The 19,382-nt window shown below is 38.4% G+C and overlaps 1 pseudogene; it reads left to right on the top strand.

Annotated features, from left to right (window-relative positions):
• LOC101441883 (SKA complex subunit 1-like) overlaps positions 1–13,861 on the top strand; it is a 37,588-nt pseudogene extending 23,727 nt beyond the window's left edge.
• The last annotated feature ends 5,521 nt before the right edge of the window (positions 13,862–19,382 follow it).

The following is a 19,382-nucleotide window of genomic DNA, read 5'->3' as shown; positions in this document are numbered from 1 at the left end:
CAAGGTGAATCACAAAGTTACAATCATTATTGGAGATCAAGGCATCTGGGGGAGGGAGGTACTGAAAACAAGGGTCAATGACAAGATTTTCTGTATGGATATTAAAAAGGGGAAATTGCAGTGATTACCCTTTCAATAGAAATGTTCATATACAAAGGTAAGATCATTCTGGAATAATCATCCCAATGGTAGGTCTCTAGTTGGAAATGGCCATATACAAAGGGTGAGGTGATTCTAGTCAGTCTCAGGAGTTTCAGATTATCAATCTTTGGCTAGTTTATAATTTATTGGAAGTAAATTATAATTATCTGTTAGCATAGTTATGTTAATTCTGAACCCTTAATTGTGCAATTTTACACACATGCTACCATCAATTGTAACAAATACAAGACATTGGTGGTGGGTTAGTGAACGGGATCCTATATTTTACATATGATTGTTCTGTAAACTCACAAATGTCTCTAATAAAGAAACAAAATTTAAAAAACTAAAGGCGGCGCTCTGTGGATGTGAGGAGAGTGGGGCAGCATCTTTTTCTTCCAATGCCTTCCTGCAGGACTGAGGCATGTTCCTATAGGAAATGAGGGAAGGCCGCTGGTCAGAACAAAGCCACAGCCAACACAGCTGAAACCCAGCAAAGAACGGGGCCACGGCCTTGTGAGCCTTCCCGGAAATCGCTTGAAGGAAGGCAGCTGCTCCAAAACAAGGGCATAACCTTTACAGCCAAAAAAGTCTGCGAAGAACTTGGTCAAGAGGTCCCATTTGAAACTCTTGGGCTCAAAAGAAACCCTGGATAACTCCAAAGAGAAAATCCTCCCGATTGGCTCCCTGAAATCTAACAGGTGCCACGTGAGTGGTCCATGCTTGCAGAGAAGCGACCACTCAGGACAGCAAATAGCTGAGATCCCTCCTTAACATGGGGAAGGGGGAGGAGGAAGGGCCAGTCTTTAAAAGGCCCCCCAGCCCCAGGACATCTCTTGCCTGGAGTTATGTCTGCACCTGTGTCTTCTTGGGTGTGTACATTCCCTTTTCTCTCGTGTCTCAATAAACCCTTTTCCTTACTTCGTGAACCTGGCAGTGTTTGGATTCTTTCTTGCGATGTAGCCACGACCCTAGAGTCCATTCATGGCAACAGGACTACGGATTAAAGGTCACACTCCTGTAGCACAACCTTTCTCTTGCAGCTGCGTTCCAGTTTCACCTCTCCCTGGCTGCTGGTTACAGCTCCCTCCCTCACCCCTTCCAGGGGGCCCTGCCTTCACCCTAAAGATGCCCTCTGTTAAATTCACCCCTTCCTCTTCTGAAGGATCACCAGTGATTCCTGCTGGGACCCTGAAAAATGCAGTAGCACCTAGCGGTTTCTAGCACAAAGAAAGCAATCAATAGATGCTATATTTACTTAATTATTAGGTCAAATAAGTGAGAGGGAGAGAGAATAAGACATGATTATAAGGCTCTGAGTCTGAGTGAATTTGGAATTTTGGTGTCCTTAGAGGAACAAGAAGCCAACACCTCGCCCAATCAGAAATAGAAGGGGGGTTTAAGCGGGTAGCAAGGCCAAGCCTGCTCAGTGAAATAACAGATGAGCGATGGTACGGCATGAATTAATGCAAAGGTGAATTTATGAAATAATCCCATGTTTTGAAAGTTTAAAGGAAAAACTGAGCATCCGTTATGCAGAGAGGAAAATGTCAGAAGCAAAGCAGGTGATTCTATGATGGAGATGACAGGGAAGATTATTTTATTATTATTTGATTTATTTCTGACAAAATGTTCTAGAATTTTGAGTATTGATAAAAAACTAAGAGGCTTTTGAATATGACAGCAATGATTGTGAATTTTCAAAGAATAGTGTTTCCCAATATTCCTAAACCAAAGAAAAATAAAGTTTTTTGGATCTGGGTAGAAAGAAAAAGTAGCACTTTTATGACATATTTCATTTCATTTGCTTATTAGTTTCATAAACAGAATGATGTAAAAAAATTCCAATTCATAATACATATGCTTTTATAAAGAAAATATTAAATATTTTAATAACTACCCAATAGTTATTTTCTGTAAAGAAATAACTTCCTTTACAGAAAAACATCTTCACATAATATTAATTTGCCTGTTTACATCTTATCGATGACTTTACACAACCACATGAGAAACAGGCATTTATATTTCAATAGCATAAGTAAAAGCTGCAGTTTATATGAAGAAGAATGAAACCAAATAGAGTTTTGAGCAGTAGAATGAAGTGTTGAATTAGAGGAAACAAGTCTAGCGCTCTTATTGAGTGACTTTGGTCCTGGAGAGGGGGGGGCAGGTGAATAGATCAAGGTTTTAGTGGAGCTATAAGGAAGCATGCTGTTTGGAGGTGAGACCTAAGCATATTTTTAGAAAGAGTGGAGACATGCAGCCTAAAGGAAAGTTTTTAAGGCATAATTAATCAATTGATTTAAAGAAGCAGAAGGCAGGAGATCAAGAATAATAGTTAAAAGTCCAGAAGGAGTATTGAACTTTGGACAAGGAAATTCCACTGCAGAAACAAAAGAAAAGAAAAAGTGAGTGGAAATATGCTGTCACAGCTGGGAGCGGAGGATGCAAGGGGTGTTTCATGCCATACAAATTTGTGGGATCTTAAATGTCAAGTTTTTGAAAAATTATGAACATTTTCTTTATATATATATTTTAATATATTGCAATAATCTGTGGCTTTCTCCAGACCACCCTGCTGAATGAAAAGTAAACAAAAATTAAAAACACAGCATTTTAAATTAAGTGGTTGGATTGTATTGCCTTATTTGTTGTTAAAAGGATCTCTATTAGATTAAACATTTGCTTCAGTGTTAAAGGTTTTGAGACATTTACTAAGGTGGAGGGAAAAAATCAATTCTGAATCTTTATAGGAATATATTCATTATAGGCTCATAACTGCAAACTTTCTCTCAGCTTAACAGCAAATAGGGTTTCTTGTTGAGGGCCTGTAAAGCAATTCTAAAGATCTGAATAAGCCCTGAGGCTTCTCAAAGGCTTCATGAGGAAAATTAATTGAAGATTCAAGGTCCTTGGAATTTACTGCTGTTGGCACTTAATAGCTCAGACAAATTCTCTCTCATATGCTAATAAATGACTGTGGCATTCTAGCCTGCTCTCTCTCTTCTCCTCTCCAGCTATTGTCCTTGCACCATCAGAAGTATATCCACATTTATTTAATTCCACACACCTAGGGACTACACATTCACTATTTAATCCATAGGAGTTTTCAAGGATTATAAAAGTAACTCAAGCGTTTTGCTGCCTGCATTATCACATGATACTCAGTGTTAATCAGCAATTGTTCTTTTCCGATTCAATTATATTGTTCCAGGTTGAGATTTGCTTAAGGAGAATGAGCCCACATCCCAAAGAGCACTAGCAACAGTTGAGCGTAGGAGAGCGACAGCCACTTCCAGAAAGCCCTAAGCATGCTCTGTCCTTCTGGCAATTTGGTTTTCCTTTGCTTTTATTTTTTTATTTGTATGTATATATTTCCCCATCTTCTGCTGCCTTCTTGTCTCAGGTTATTGAAATTTAAAGACTAGAAAAGAGAAAGACTCACTTCTCACAAATTCATTTGCTATCAAAATTTTGTAGACCTTTTTCGTTGACTGAAGCCCCTACCTACATTTTACTTTCCATTGTGTAAACATAAATTGCATTGGCCTTGTTTAGCCATGAAAAGAAGGTCCACTTTGATCAAACAAAATTTTGCACCACAATTCAAAGCAGTCCTCGTAATCCAAAAAATAGTAAAACAGCCAAATATTGCATCCCCTGCCAGCCCTAAACAAACATGGACTTCAGTATTCTCTCTATGCATTAATCTATATCTTTTTATATGCTGTGAGGTATATTGAGGTGACAAAGGCAATGAAATAATAACGGGGAAGGACCCGGGCTGAGGCACAATTGTAGCTTATGTTTTGCAATTCAATTTGGCGAAAAGTTATGCCATTGGAAGAGGGCAAAGGACTTTCGGGTGTCAAACCGCTAGAGAAATCTGTAAGAACAGATGCCAAATTCAAAAGCCCTTAACCGCACTGGCTGAGCAGATGCAAAAGGAGTACCGTGGCTGCTGGGGGCTTTGAGTGCTCCCAATTAAAGGCTGCTGCAGAGGATGAGCTGTTACTCAAGTGTCCTGAAGCCCCAGGCACCCAGGAGGTGAGTAGTAGTTTGAAATGCCATTAGGTGGTTTGTCTGAATTAGATTCAACACAGTTGAAATCCACAGAGCTATTTAGAGCCTACTTTACACATTTCTGAGAATGTGGCCCACATTTCTGGTTTCTGACTCAAAACTTTCAAGCTGAGTGTGTTTTGCATGACCTTTCTCATTTTCATAAGAACAATGTAGGAATCAGGCTGATTCCTGCCTCATCAGCAGGCATGTTGAGAAATCACTCCTGCAGTTTCTGCTGACACTTATTTACAGGATTTGCTGATGGTAGATAAGGAGAAGTGAGGATGTGAAAACCCAAGGGTGGGAGTAAGAAGACCGGAAAACAGGGCAGATACACTATCTAGTTAATTTCAGTAAACCCCAAACTTGTAAGTTAAATGAAAGATTGAACTGGAGGATGGATAAGATAGAGAGCTCAAGACTCATGTAATTTCAAAACTGAGTGGTGCACAGAAGAGGCTTTTCCACTGACCACACAGTAACATTAATAGATTCCTTGCTGTAGAAGACATCTGTAAGAAAGCACAGTCCTATTTTATAAAGCAAATAACAGGCGTGCTCTGTACTCTGAGATTTTGATTCTTACATCATGAGTTCTTGTTAACAAGCAGTAAATTTTCAATCTCCCATAAATTCCAAAGGACATGAAAAATGTTTTTATATATTTGTTTTAAGTTTTCTTAATAAATTAATCTTTTCCTTTAAATTTTGGCCTATCAGACAGGAGTTTTAGACATAGAGACATAGAGAGGGAACAACTAATTCACAAACACACATGCAACACATCCACACCCACAGTTTCCACATGACAGCAGTGTTTTTCAAGATTCCACACTGAAGATAGCAGAGTCTTGCTCCAGAAAGCTAGAGAGTCGCATTGTTATTATCCCAAGGGACTTGCCATAATCTCCACAAGGTAGGCTTTCTCGCTGCTCCTGTGTCTAAGAGCATTGTGTCTGCTACATTCTATGGTCCAAGTGTCAGGACTTCTTGTAGCACAGCCTGAACCTGCTACTAAGTCCCTTCCTATCTTTGGATGCTTAATGCCATCAATGTCTTTAATTTCACCTGGTTTGGGGACAGCAACAGTATTTCTTGGTGTGGAATATGCTGCCTTCATACCTGAAGAATCCTATCCAGGGCTGTGCTTTCTTCTTCATGGTTGGAAGTACAAGATTCAATAATTAGTTCCTAAAATGGAGGGATAGCCCAGGTGTCTCAGATGATTGGGACCTCAGTAGTCACTGATGGCATAGGCTCCTGGATGCTTTAGGCTTGGTCTCCCATCCTCCAATGTGTCTACATCTTCTTGTCCAATCAGTCCTTTGAATATGAATTCGATAGAATGCATTGTTGTTATCTTCCGCGGGATGCCCAACTGACCCAGGTATCTATGGACTCTGTAATGGTAGAGGGTGGGAAAGTTCATATATCCCTTGGGCAAGACTCTAACTGAATGCTCTTGCCCATTTCTAGAGAATGCTGAGTCATGGTCTCAACGAATTTGGAAGATTAGTGGCTGCAGGTCACTGTCAAGGCTGTGACCATTTAAAAAAAATACCTCAATATGCACAACAACTGCAATTGATGTAGCTACTTGTTTGAGTTTGAGGTAATATATCTAAGTTTGTCCAGTATCTGTATGAATTTGCAGGAGAAGTTCTAAGTGAATGGAACCCTGCATCCTTAGGTTCTTTGCATGTGGCACAAATTTCTGCTGTCCCCCTTGGCCTGTGTTCCCATGTGAAACAACAGTCCTACTGACTTTCGGTGATCAGGGTCAATTACCAATGCCAATTAATTATTACCACTTTTTGCCTGCTTGGTATTTGCGAGAAGGAGCCTGAAGTCCCCAGGTATCTGTTTTTCTGTGTCCGCTGGCTGAAAGGTCACCCCTTTGAGAGAGAGGTTCTTTAAACCTTCAAAATCCAGAGAGAAAGTAAGTGCAAGCCCACGGGTGGATTAGTGGAAGTGACACTAAAGGTGGACACTTGTATTTTTATCCCTGGATCCCTGCAGTCAGGTGTTCGACATACCATGTCATATTTAATTTAGATTATGTGTCTTAGAGCGGGAAGCCTCATTTTCATAAGACATAGTCTCCAAGCTGTGCCTTCCAAGGCTATTTTATTGTTCTCTAGTTCAACCATTGCTTGGTGTATTAGTCTGCCAAAGGGGTGCTAATGCAAAGTACCAGAAATCTGTTGGCTTTTACATAGGGGTAAAAGCTTACTGTTACAAGGCCCTAAAGATTCCAGCTCAAGGTTGAGTTCCTACCGAAGTCATTTGTCACATGTTAAAGCAAGATGGCCACTGATCTCTGTGAAGGTTCAGCCATCCCCTCTGAGCTTCCTCTCTCAGCTGTAGGCTGGCATAGGCTTGTCTCTTAGGGCTTCCTCTCTCTCCTGGCATAGGGTTCATTTCTCTAAGGGTCTTCGCAGCTGTTCCGTTCTCTTCCCAAGGTCAGCTGCAAATTTTCAGGCAAATTGCTCACCTCTCCTCAGGGCCTAAGGATCAAAAATGATGCCTGAGCTCTCTCTTCCTAAATGTCTCTTTGAGTGAGTGTTCATTTATATCAGCCCACCAAGGGGGCAGGGACTCAACCTAAGTCAGGCTGTACTATCATGGTTAAATCAAAGCACTAATCTTAACAGGTAATTTAATCAAGGGCCCCTCAGCTGAATCCAGTATAATCAAAGAGTATCACACCAGAAGAATAGTTTATAAATATAATCTTTGTCTTTTGGGGATTCCCAAAATAATCTCAAACTGTCCCACTTGGTAAGGTGATATGAAATAGAACTAGGCCACCACGTGGTCAGATGTTCACTGCCTCACTGCCTTTCCTAGGCCTGTTGGTGTAATTACATGTGGGGTCACATGATATGATTGAATCCTCCATCAGTACTATGACAGTGATGCTGGCTAAGGCCAGGCAGGCAAGGGAGGTGAAAATATACAGAATATGTTTATTTTAGTAAAAATGACTGAGCACCTGCATATGGCTTGGCCTGGTTAGGACTCTGGGTCCCTGGGTATCTATAAAGTGGTTTGGAAGCTTGTTGTAAACTCATTTTTCCCACCAGATAGCTTTGTTACCGTATGTTCTACTGGGTTACAAGGCCAAAGTGATAGAACTGCTGCTACAACCTGGGCATATTACGGGACCATCCTTGTTCAGGGCCCTGATCAAAGCTGGCAGACTTGCCTGTCCCCTGGCACAGGACTAGAGCAGTTTCCAGGGATGGAGCACATTATTGGTAAAATCCAAAGAGGTCTAATAGATATTATGCTTTTGTACCCATGTTGGGAGTTGTGATATACCATAATTTACTTTGATAGGGGCACTGTTCCAGCATACCACAGACCACCTAAAAACGTCATGGGGTGTTTGTAGAGTTCTAGGGTTTAATTCCCACTTTTTGGATTTCCTGCACCTTACCAAGGTATTCAGTACAAAAGTCCTTCTTACCCAACTAGTCCTATTTGAATTCATTTGTCAATATAGTGGGCAGGTGTGATGTTCTGAGAGAAATCCAGCTGGTCCAGGTTTATTCCAAGAATGTTATGACTGGATGGTGGAATTAATATAGCCCTGGGGCAAGAATAAAAATGTATACTGTCTTCCACCCGAAGCGAATGCATACTATTTCTGTGTTTCCTTTTGACTGGGATAGGCAAGAAAGCACTCACCAGATCAATAGGTGCAAAGCAAAGGTACCTCATCTAGAATAACAGCTGTAATTAATAGCTGAGTATACAGTAGTGGACTTGCATCCTTCAGGATATGTCTGTTTTTATAGGGGCCTAAAAGGTGAATTAACAAGGAAAATAATCGGGACCTCCACCCCTGCATCCATTAAGGGCAGAACTTGCAAGCAATAACTTATCATCCTGGTGGAGGTGGAGAGAAGATTCAGGTCTTTCTTCTAGACCTTCTCCACTGTGATAGTTCTTACCTTACAGGTCACAAAACCAATGAAGGAATTGCCCCTACCATCAAATATATTCATTTCATTCATACATGCAGGGACTGAAGAAATGACAGTTTTTGACACAGTGGACAACTCACTGAGAGCCAGACTGACCTAGAACTCTGTCATGATGTGGTTGGAGGTTTGATGGGGTCCTTGGATATCAATGACAATCCAGACTCTGTGTGTAAAAGTTTTGGGAATGTTTGGGTGCATCCTTTTCTCCAGTGTATTAATTATACCAGTAAATTGTTATAGGTTCCTTTGGGGAAGAACTTGAGTATCATTATTATATATAATTGTCATAGTTTTACAAAGCCCTTGATCCATGATTCATGATCTTACCTTCAGAAATGGGTTCTGGATCCAAAAATGACAAGTCCTGAAATCAGGCAAAGGGTAGTATCTTTGATTAAAACCAATACTATTAACCTCCTAATATTCCATCAGACAACCTAAACTGATATTTCTTTTGTTGCCTTGGTTGAGTAATAATAGCATTTTGGTTGTCAGTCTATCTTGCCATATTCTATTGACCATCTCCATAGTTGACTGCATATAAGGCCTCACTGGCTGCCACTGTTACCTTCCTGCTAAGTACAGTGGTTATGTCCAATTTCATTCTGGTGGGAAATACCCCCTGGCCCTGCCCTCACTTAGTTTAGGATCCTATAATATTGATTATCATTGAAGAGTTCAGTTCTATCATCATAGCTCCTTGTATCTGCACTGACTTTCAGAGTGTCACAACTGAACTCCTTCTTGCTGATGACCCTTTCCTAAGTGTATTATTTAATACTTTCACAAATATTTTATTTTGAAATTGTATTTTTGGGGACATTTGCAGATCATAGTGTTTGCCTAGTTTTATGGTCTTACAGAATATTTTCACTCTGGGCCATCTTGCCATGTCTTTTGTTTTATTCTGCCCTCTGCCATAGCAAGTCTGTTTTCTCTGCTTTCACTAAGAATATTTCCCAACTTTATTTCTCTGAGAACTACAGGCAAGTGAGATCTACCCCCTAATATCCTTGTCAGGTTGCCAATCTTTTATCCTGAGCAAGTGCTTCCATATATTAAATCCTTCCTTCGCCCTTCCCTAGGTTTTTGGTTCTTTGGTGGTTCAGCTCTTCCTAGTCCCCAATCCTCATAGACCTACACAAGGAAGAAGCTCACTGTCCCAGTCCAGTTGCCACTGAGCTAGGATTGGATTAATTGTGGCTATGTATACAAAATTTACCTCCAAATCAGTGGGTGGATCTTTACTTAATATCTGTAAAATTACACAAAATGATACAATAAAATAAGGTTATTACTTATGCAGCAATGGTAATTAGAATAGAATCTCATACTAGAAGTTGAGTGGTATCATAAACAAAAAATATGTAGCATTCCCTTTGGGACTAAGAAGCAGGGGGTCACTAGAAGTCTGAGAGAAGAGGGTGGACAGTTAAAGCCTTGAAAACATTATTAGTGAGGACTAAAAGGAAAAAGAATTTAAAAAGTTATTGAACACTAGGAGAACCTTGTTATATCATGGCAGAAAGTTTAGCAAAACTGTTGCCTGAACTCATATGGAAATTAGAAAGTATAATGAACACAGGGATACGGTTGAGGAGATTTCCAGACAGAATTCAAAAGGTCAACTGGTTTCTTTTAGGTGCTTATGATAAGAGACAGAGAGAATGACACAAGCTAAAAAGGAGCTGTTCAATTTAAAAAAAAAACAAATTGTAGAGAGAATTAAAATTCCCAGCCTCTCCAGTCAGCAAAAGATAGTCAAATTAAGAATGACCTCAGGGGAGCAGGTGTGGCTTAAGCAGTTGAGCACGTGCTTCACCATGGGAGGTCCGGAGTTCGGTTCCTTATGCCTCCTAAAAACAAACAACAAGCAAACAAACAAAGAAAAAAGAACAACTCAGGGAGCTAATGTGGCTCAGTGGTTGAGTACCAGCTTCTTCCCACATATGAGGTCCCAGGTTCCCAGGTTTAATACCTTAATATCTGGCCTCAAAAGAAAAAAAAAAAAGAAAAAAAGGAAATGACTTCTGGGAAAGGGAAAAGTTCAAATAAAAAATACTTAGAAATATCTAAATTGATGCCTAGCTTAAAAATAACAAGGACTACAAATAAAATAAATAGCATGTCTCTGACTCCTCCATTAAAATGGTGCTTCTAATAATGTTGAGGGCATTGCCATCCAGCAAAAATAGAGAAGACTCATATTGAAGAGATTCATGTGTATACCTTTGTCTAATGGAGTGAACTAGAAATTAATTATAAGAAACCTGCCATATCAAAGCATCAAAAACTGGGTGGCCTCAAACAGCAGCAATTTATTGTCTCACAGTCGTTTTGGAGGATGGAATTCTGAAATCCAGGTGTTAGCAGGGCCATGCTTCCCCTTAAATCTGTAGGAGAGACTCCTTCCTCGCCACTTGTAGCCTCTGCTGGTTTGCTGCAAATCTATGGAATTCTCTGCCTCAGTCTTCACAGGGCATTATCTCCTTATCTCTGTCTGTCTGTGTCCAATGTCCTCCTTATTATAAGGCCACCAGCTTATTGGATTGGGAACTATTTAGTTTGACAAAGGAATGCCAATGCAATGCATCAGAAATGTGTTGGCTTTTATAAAGGGTTTTTATTTGGGGTGAAAACTTACTATCACAATGCTGTGAAAAGTCCAACTCAGGGCACCATAAGAGGCTCTCTCTCACCCAAGCCAGCTGCCACAGGTTGAAGCAAGATGGCAGGTGATTTCTGCCTGGTGTCTGCCTTCAACTGTAGGTTGTACCATCTCCTGGAGAGCTCAGCTGAGGGCAACCAGGCATGGGACTTGTCTCTTTTCAGGCTTCTTCTCTCAGGCTCAATTGCTTGACTTTCTTTCCAATTTCAGCTGCAAGCCATCAGGCATATGGCTTGTCTCTCCCCAGGTCCTCAGTTCTTTGAGCCTCTCCTTTCTGTCACATGGCAGGATCAAAAACAGCAGAGCTCTTTTCCAGTGTGTCCTACATATCAGAGCTTCAACTACACATAGACTGGATTAATTGACAAGGTCTTGGAGTGGGAGCCTGAGCCTGAAGCCAAAATGAGATGTGAATTATGGGGCCCTAGAAAGAAGTGATTATATTTTGCGTATGGGAGGAATAGAAATAATTTGTTGCAAGAGAGTTGATGGTGGCAGTTTAAAAGTGACTGCAAATCATTTCATACCCCTCCGCAGAGAGGTGGGGTCTAAGTTCCATTCCCTTGAACATGACTGAGTTTGTAACTGCTTCAACCAGTATCAGGCTAGTTCTTAGAATGACCTACAGCTTCTGCCCCATCTCCTGGTAAACTCATTCTGGGCCCCTAAGTTGTGATTAAAGAAGTCTAGTCACCTAAGACCATAACTTGAGGACATCCAGTCCACAGGGGTAGGCTCTGTATAGATGTTTCATCTACATTCTGAGCTGAATCCAGCTTTTATATCAACCCAGCATAGGTATGTCCCCAGACATGTTAGAGAAGACACCAGACCTGCCATTGTATCCCTCTCAGCTCTGCGGTCCTCCCAGATGTTGTGGAAAGGAAAATTGTTATGCCTGTTGTGCCTTTTCTGAATTTCCAAAAGACAGAATCTGTGGGCATAATAAAATGGTTGTTTTGCACCACTAAGTTTTTGGGAGATTTGTTACATTGCAATGGTAACTGGAATATACATAGACAAGGAAGTTCTCTGACTTTTCACTTTAGCATTTCATTCTCTTTCTTTGGAGGAAGGGTCAGCACATTAAGGCTGGAGACCCAAATCTGGCCAGGGTTTGTTTTTTTAAGTCATTAATGTTTTTATATTTTTAAAGAATCAAATAAAGTAAATTTTTTAAAAAAGCACGGGCAAACAAAAGCAAAGAATATGCTACGGAGCATGGAAAGCTTAAAATATTCACTCTCTGATCCTTTACAGGAAAATCTTGCCAGTCTCTGCTCTAGAGAATCAATTGACCCAAGCAATAACCATCTGATTATGTCATTGTTATAATTTAAAATTTCCATATATTACTCATTTATGGAAAATAGCACACCAACTTCTAAATTTCCTTCCACTGGTTTCCCGTACCAGTTCAGTACCAGGGACACATTTCACAATAAAAATTCTTGGCAAAGTAGGATTAACAGGAACATCATGTACCTGATAAAGAGAATCTACAGAAATACTACCAATTCATGTGAGAGAATGGGAACAAAACATAGATGTCTAATCTCATTATTTCACTTCGACTTTTTGTAATAACAAGTGCAATAGGTCAAGAAAAATATCTAAAGGCATATAAGTCAGAAGAATAAGTAAAAATTTCTGTATCTACAGAAAACGATGTGTTCATAAAAAATCCTGAAGAATTTACAAAAAATGTCACTAAAACTGATATGTGAATTTCACATGATTACAGGATACAAGGTCAATTCCAAAAGCATTAATATTTTTATATACAAGCAACAAAAAATTAAACATTAAATTTTAAAATGTCATTTAAAGTAGTATCCAAAAACATAAAGTGACTAGGGGAAAATGCAACAAAATATGTGCAAGGTTTGTACACTGATAATTATAAAACATTGCTTAGAGAAACTTTTAAAATGAACTTAATAAAAAGCTATATCATGTTGATGGATTGGAAAAGTTAATGAACTTTAGGTACAACTCATCTATAGACTTGACAACAGATCACATTCAAAATTTCACCAAGTTCCCAGACTTGAGGCTGAGACTGTGTTCTGTGTCTGGTGACCTAGAGTCAAAGTGGACCATTTGCTGGCAGATGGCAGAAGTTGGAGACTGGTACTGGGACTCCTGCAGTCGAGGAACCCAGAAGACATTCTTTGGCTAAAGACCCAAGGCAGGCTTGACATTTCTGTGGTTTGGTTTAGTTGGTGTCAGTGCTTTAGACTGACCCATCCTGACTTGTCCTCTGAGTTTAAACAGTTTACAGGACGACCTCTTCAGATCTGGAACAATTATTCTTTCACATTAATGAAAAGATTGGCAATAGTAAACAAACTCTGTCATTACGAAACTGTGGCCAAGGACCTACCTTGAGACTATATTAAATAAAATAGATGAAGTCATCATAGTAGATAAACTTCTAAATTGGAATTGCAAATTCATCACCTAGCAGGAACCGACAATTCACTCAAGTAACCCTTAATCTCTTGAAGAAGATTATAAAGATGGGCAACATCTCAAAGAAAACGTTTCTCCCCATTTGCCTCAGGTCACAGTAACCCAGAGCTGTGTAAAGGAACCAGATCTAAACCCTTGAAGAACCAATGCTGAGGACACTGCACCCACAAAGAGCCCCTGGAAGAACAAAGAAATGTTAAAGAAATTCCCTTTATAACTTCTGATGAGTTCAGTGGTTTTCCTGCAGACATGAAATACTGCTTAGCCTGTTGTCAAACGAATGATTTCATTAAAGAAATCAACAAGGCAGTAATTAGTAAATATAAGATCCTACCTCAACCAGAAGTCTATGAATTCTGTGGCCAGAATTCCCTATCACATATTTATTGATAAAGTAACAAAGGATCCCCAAAGTCCTTATTTTATAATGGAAGCCGGCATAAAAGAGGCCACAGCTTTGAAGGTTGACAATTCGCCCCTTAGGTCATACCCCGAGGTCCTGGTGAACTCTCCAAACTAACAACAGTAGAGGCTACTGCTGTCATTTCTCTTTATATAATTTCTTTAACTTTTTCATTTTCTTTTGTTTCTTGTAAAATTAAAACATTTATTTTAAACTGAAGTATATATATTTTAAAATTCTCAGCAAATATTTAAGCCTCTACCATCTAAGCCTCTGTGCTAGACATTTATTTGGAACTAAGAAGTGTTCTTGTCTCGTGTCTGTGTTTAGTGGACGATGCTGAGACTCCAGTAAGCTGGCGGCGGATGTGATAAGTGAGAAAAAGGCCAAGGAGAGAAAGTCAAGGACACCCAGACACAAGCCCTTAGTGTCTAAATTCCCTTAACAGCATTTCAGTCTACTTGCAAACTTTCTAGAGACTGGACTTGCAGGGAACTTATCCAGGTGATTATCCTGCCCTCTCAGTGTCATTAGTGAGCTTACCTGACACGCATTCTGTGTAAGTCAGACTTTAAACTTGTAATGAAAGTGTAATAAAAGTATATGGAAGTGAAGATGAAAAAAAAACCACATAATAAGCTTAAGAGTGGTCATGGGAAATGGGTGATTGGACTGAAAGGACTTACCTGTGTTTCTCCTCCACCCCTGGGGGAGAGTGCTCTGTCTTACATCTGTGCCAGCGGCTAGGTAGGCTTATCCCTGTACCAGAAAACAAAGTGTCTCCCCAGAAGGACCCAGAGCTGCTTAGCTCCATCACTGTGGTGAACAGAGTACATTATGGGTGCTGCATATGTGTTGGTATCTTTTTCTCCTCCTTAATTTAAAGGCAGGTATGTTTAACTTTTCTTATCTCATTTTAAATAAAAACTGTTGGCATTATTGTTCAGAAAATCAGGCTTTTAATAAAATCAGTGAGGTAACACTAAAATTATTTACAAAAACCAGTTGCCTACAATTGACAATACAATTTGGAAAAAGAAGAAATTTCAAGGACTTAAGTTACTTAATTTTCAAACTTACTTTAAAAATGTGATTAAAACAGAGTGACATATCCTTCTATAGGGAAACCATAGAAACCAAAGGAAAACAATAGAGAGTCCAGAAATATAGACATACATGTCTGGTTAATTGTTTTGAGAAATGGTGCTAAGATGATTCAATAAGGAAAAATAATCTTTTCAACATATTATGATGCCACTACAATGTGATATCCTTATAGAAAAAACAAACCTCAATCCTTAACTCTCACCACACCAATAATTAATTTAAAAATAAGTATAGAAAAAACATAGAAGCTAAACCTTTTATAAACATTAGTAGAAACCATTGGAGAAAATATCCATGATCTTGGGGCAGACAAAAAATTCATTTTTTTCTTAAATAAATCAATTTTATTGATGCATATTATTAAAGCATAGAATCCATCCAAAGTATGCATATAATGGTGTTTGCTATAATCATGTATTTGGACATTCACCACTTCAATCATTATTAGAGCATTTTCATTATTTCAATAATAATAATAATAACCAAAAAAAAAAACAAGAAAAGATTCACTGCTTCTCAATCTCTCTATGCTCCCCCTGCTATATATAGCTGCTAAAAATACAAACATATTAATCATTAAAAATGATAAATTGTACTTGTTTGAAAAAAATAATAATCCAACAAATGAAAACTTCTGTTTATTAAAAAAAAACCATGAAGAAAATTAAGAGAAAAACCACATACTCACACACTGGAAGAAAATATTTTCTGTAAACATATCTACCAAAACTACTTGTGTCCAGATTATATAAATAACTATTACAACAATAATATAAATAAATATGAAACAATAAAAATGTGAGTTTAGAATAACAATTTCTAAGGGTACATATACAAATGACTGCTAAATGATAATCAATATTTTTATTCATCCAAAAATGATAATAAGTACCAATATGTGGTACTACTACCTAACCACCCAAATGGTAAAAATTACAGAGATTGACATTATCAGGTATTGGCAAGGATGTGGAAAAACTAGAATGTCATGCTTTGCTGGTTAGATTTTGAAATGGTGTAAAATACTAGGGCCAGCTCCACATATCCTGTGCAATTACTCAGAGGTCCATATTTGGGATGACGCTGTGTTTTGTTTAAACTTCTGCCATTACAATCTTTAAATTCTTTATACATTTTTTAACAAGTGTCTCACATTTCATTTTGAACTGGCCCTGAAAGTTATATAGCTTGTTGTGATAGTTTGACGTTATTTATGAATTCCAAAAAGAGGTACTGATGATGTGTATAAACTAGTCTGTTTCTCTGGGTGTGATACCCTTTGATTGTGTTAAATTCAAAGGCTTTACATTTACTTGATCAAATCAAGATTAGGGCATGCAGTGTTGAGTCCTCATCCCCTTGGTGGGCTATGTAAACAGACGTTCAATCAAGAACATGGAATAAGGTACACACAGAGGAAGAGCACCACAGACACGGAAGAGGATTGAACTTTGATTCTGCAGCCCCAGAGAGATTAGCCTAATAGTTTACAGCTGACCTTGTGAAGAGACCAGAGCAGAAGAGCCAGGAAAGAAATGAGCCCTCCAGCCTACAACTGAGATTGGAAGAAGCTGGGCCCACAGAGCCTTAGTGGAAAGAGGAAGCGGAACCCTCGCAGACATAGCCTGCCATCTTGCTTCCACACATGACATTAGGCATTTGGTGAGAAAGTACCTCTCATGGTACCTTGAGTTAGACTCTTTATGGTCTTGTGACTGTAAGCTTCTACCCCAAATAAATACCCTTTATAAAAGCCAGATTTCTGGTACTTTGCATCAGCACCCCTTTTGGATAACTAATACACTTACCACAACAAGCATTTTGCTTAATAATCTGGCAATTTCTCTTAAAATCATACTTACTATATACTCACTGAGGCAGGAAGATTATAGGGACCTGCGGAGGAAGGGGACAGAAAACCTAATAAACCTGGTAAGAGAAAGTGAGGTAAAGACCTGCTGGCTAGCATTAGCCTGCTGAGGCACCCAGGGAAGTGAGGAAGGGGCAGCTTACAGCACACACACACAAAGACTGTGTTATCAGAAGGCAACAAGCCAGCCAGCCAAGAGGGAAGCAGTGAGAGGGGCGCCACCCCTACAACCCCCGTTGTTTTCAGATTATCTCACACCTCCTGAACAGTGACATCACACCTCATGTACAGTGACCAGAAACCGATCGCCACCAGCCAACATGCCCTGCATGGCTCGTGGACAGCAGCTGGAAGCCAATCACCACCAGACAGCAGCCCCACCCCCTAAGAGAATCAAACCATCCCAGAGTTCCCCTATTTTGTCTCAAATATGCCAATCAGCGTAGACTCTAAAGTCCTGTATCCCCATAAGACAGAGGACCCAGGGCAGAACTTAGCATTTTTTTCCTTGAAAATGCCTGCGTTTAACTCTGAGAAGTATGCTTTCTTTTCCTCACTTTACCTCCGTTTAACTCTGAGAAGTATGCTTTCTTTTCTTCACTTTACCTCCCAATAAATTCTCAGCTGGTTTGGTTGATGGATAGTTCGTCCTTGAATTCTTTCTCGTGACAAATACCCAAGAGCCTAAACCCCTGGACACCACTGCGGATACCATTATTAAGGACAGTTTAAACATTTTGTAAATAGCCAGTTGAGAACTCTAATGAGGACAGAAAGTACAAAGATACCCCCCAGGTTTACGTAGTAAATTTACTTTTTAGTGGAGGTATTATTGTTATAAATAAGTGTGAATCTATTTTGTGTATATTGAAATCTAAGTAAATGATTAAGTATATTGAGATGTTTGGCAAACACATTTTTTCACAAAATAAAAATATGAAATTGTTGAAGAGAAAAACCTTATTGGGTGGGAGTTAGAGGTATCAAAACTAACTCACAAATAAAAGTGGTATATTCATAGTTCTGTCCAGAGAAAGGGATTAAAAACAAAGAGTACAAGTTCTCATTAACCAATAAAAGGATCCAGGTTTCCTTTGAGAAATGGCCCATTCCGTGGCTAGGGCAGAGAAAATACAAGGAAAACCTGAAATATCTTTAACTCCGGGAAGGAAAGAAGTGCCCAGGCACAGATGTGATCTCATCAAAAGGTCATAGAATCAAGAGGGAGGGCCTTGCACTGGCCTGTATAAGGATAACTTGAGTAATACAATGAATATATTATAGAAATGGATTATAAAACATTGGCAAAAACCCATGAGTCTAAATGCAAGATGGTAAAAACTATTCTTTACAGAAAAATTTCAACTGATCCATGCTGAAGAATAAATGAATTAAAAAAATCACCATTTTAAAATGTAATGAGAATAACTGATAAGTCAAGAAACATCAATGGATATGAAAATCCTGGGTTAAAATTTATTGAAAAATGAGATAGTTACAAAGTTTCAAGTTTCCAACTAGGATTTAGTTACAAAATCAATTTTATTGATACATATTAATATCAAGTGATTTTTAAGTGCAGAAATGAACTCATACAAGGAGTAAATCTGGAGATAGTACTTTAATCAAGTGGTCAAACTTGACATTAACATAATGGAATAAATTAACATCAGTGTAATCAATGATATGATGAGAAAATCATAACATCACTTATGAAATATTCCTTCCCCAACTCTTTAATCTGAATGTAATCATGATGGTACCATCAGACACATGCAAGTCAAGGAGTATTCTACAAAGCATTTGGCTTGGCTACTTAAAAACATCAATGTCATGAAAGACAAAAATAAATAATTAAAAATAAGAAAATAAAAGTTGATAAACGCATCTGGTCATGGAACATCGTGCAGTATTTTGATTAGTTCCTGGATTGAACAACAATAAACAACACCAAGTAGATATAAAGGACAGTAGTGGGACAATTGGGGGAAGTCACATGTGGATTATTATATAATAGTATTTGACAAGGTTGAATTTACAAAATATGATAACGTGATTTTGGTTATGACTCATCATGTTTCTTGGAATATATATATGTCAAAGCGTTTGGAAGAGAGGTTTCACAATGTCTTGTTCTCAAATAATTTAGGAAACATACATACACAGAGAGAGGACAAATGTGACAAGTTGTAACAATTAGTAAATTTCTGAAATCCAGTAATAGTGGTAATATTCTTACAACTTTCCTATAGATTGAAATTTTTCAAAAAATAAAATGAGTTATTATTAGTATAAAATAAGTGTGATGAGAAATAAATTATTAAATAAAAATTAAGATTATTCACTATCAAAATACAAAATATAGTACATTTAAAAATAATTCTGGAAAAAGTGATCCATTTTGTACAGCAAAATTATGCTCTATTGCTAATACACTACTAATAAATTATTGCTGATAAATACCAAAATATATCAACGAAAGCCTGGCATTATGCTGCTAATAAGATATACAAGCATATATAAGTTGGTGCAATTTTTATTTCAAATAAGGTGGGTGTCATTTAATAAATGAAATTATTGTTCCTAATATTTGTATGTGTGTATATATGTGTGTGTGAATATATATATATCTCCATCCTTTACATTTAAATACAAAATATG

Source organism: Dasypus novemcinctus, chromosome 11, assembly GCF_030445035.2.
Source record: "Dasypus novemcinctus isolate mDasNov1 chromosome 11, mDasNov1.1.hap2, whole genome shotgun sequence".
NCBI lineage: Eukaryota > Metazoa > Chordata > Mammalia > Cingulata > Dasypodidae > Dasypus > Dasypus novemcinctus.
The sequence above is the reverse complement of the archived record's forward strand: the minus strand, read 5'-3'. Positions and strand labels throughout refer to the sequence as shown.